General features: G+C 46.2%; 1 long non-coding RNA gene across 1 annotated transcript; it reads right to left on the reverse strand.

Annotated features, from left to right (window-relative positions):
* Nucleotides 1–336: 336 nt before the first annotated feature.
* Nucleotides 337–754, reverse strand: LOC103728422. The gene is made up of 2 exons (XR_607028.3): nt 631–754; nt 337–515 (listed from the first exon to the last, which is right to left on the reverse strand). It is a non-coding gene; the product is annotated as an uncharacterized LOC103728422 (long non-coding RNA).
* Nucleotides 755–1,092: the final 338 nt, after the last annotated feature.

Consider the following 1,092-nt stretch of genomic DNA (forward strand, 5'->3'; position numbering starts at 1 on the left):
TCCTCCTCCTGTTTGTCTACTGGACCTGGTCACCCAAACTTTCAAAAGCAGCATGGGGAAGGTGTGGCAAATAGTGACAGAAAAGGAAAGGAGGGAAGGCTCTGAGCCACAGCTTCAGCCTGATCCCCATCTTTTAAAGTGCTGGTTACTTTAATGTGGCTGAGGTGGTCCTAAAGCCTCTCTAGGCCCCTTGGATGAAGGTACCTACAAGAGTAGGCTAGTTCAGAGTGTTTACGGGCTTTGAGGTACAAGTACAGAGACAAGGCCTGAATAACTGGCATCAGCCTGCTGGGGTGTCGTCTCTAAGGAAGGAAAACGGAGATAGACCCCATAAAATACCTGACCAGGACCATTTATTAACAAACTAATTTATTTCTCAGAGTCTAAAACCTTCTGTGCACAGCCTCCCCGGCCTTGATGGAGATCCAGCACCTTAAGCTTCAAACTCAAACTCGAAGTACTGTGGGTCGAAGTAGTGGATTCGGACATACCCATCTTCACCACCGCTGCTGTAGCTGGAAGGGAATGGCCAGGCAGTCAGTACCTGCTGTGGGAGGGGTGGCCTGTGTGGCCAGCAAGGGAAAGGGCAGAGACTGACAGCTCAGATCACTCCATTCACTGGGAACCTACCTCTTGCCATCAGGATGGAAGGCAACACTGTTGATAGGTCCAAAGTGGCCCTTGACTCTTCCAAACTCCTCTTCAAAAGCCAAATGGAAGAACCTGGAGGAGCGGGTGGAGAGATCAAATTAATTCAGTTTCCACCTCTTTCTAAAACACATCGAAGGCAGCATTCCACAAAATGAACACTTCCCAACAGAACTAATAAAGCAGGGAATTAGGGTAATGGAAAGAGAAGTAAGATGGAAGTATAGGAAAACTACACCCAATGTCCATCTAAATGCAGTTAACACTGAGAGCTTACAAGTGCTGGGCAGTGCACTGAACTTTAATAAATATTAACTCACTTGTTTAATCTGGACAATTTTATGAGGTAAGTACGTTATACAGTTGAGAATCTGGGGTACAGAGAAATAAAGTATCATCTAGGGCCTCAGAGTTCAAGATCTCTGTTGTTTAGAGAAGGAGATC

This window comes from Nannospalax galili, unplaced genomic scaffold, assembly GCF_000622305.1.
Source record: "Nannospalax galili isolate Female #2095 unplaced genomic scaffold, S.galili_v1.0 C49039093, whole genome shotgun sequence".
Lineage (NCBI taxonomy): Eukaryota > Metazoa > Chordata > Mammalia > Rodentia > Spalacidae > Nannospalax > Nannospalax galili.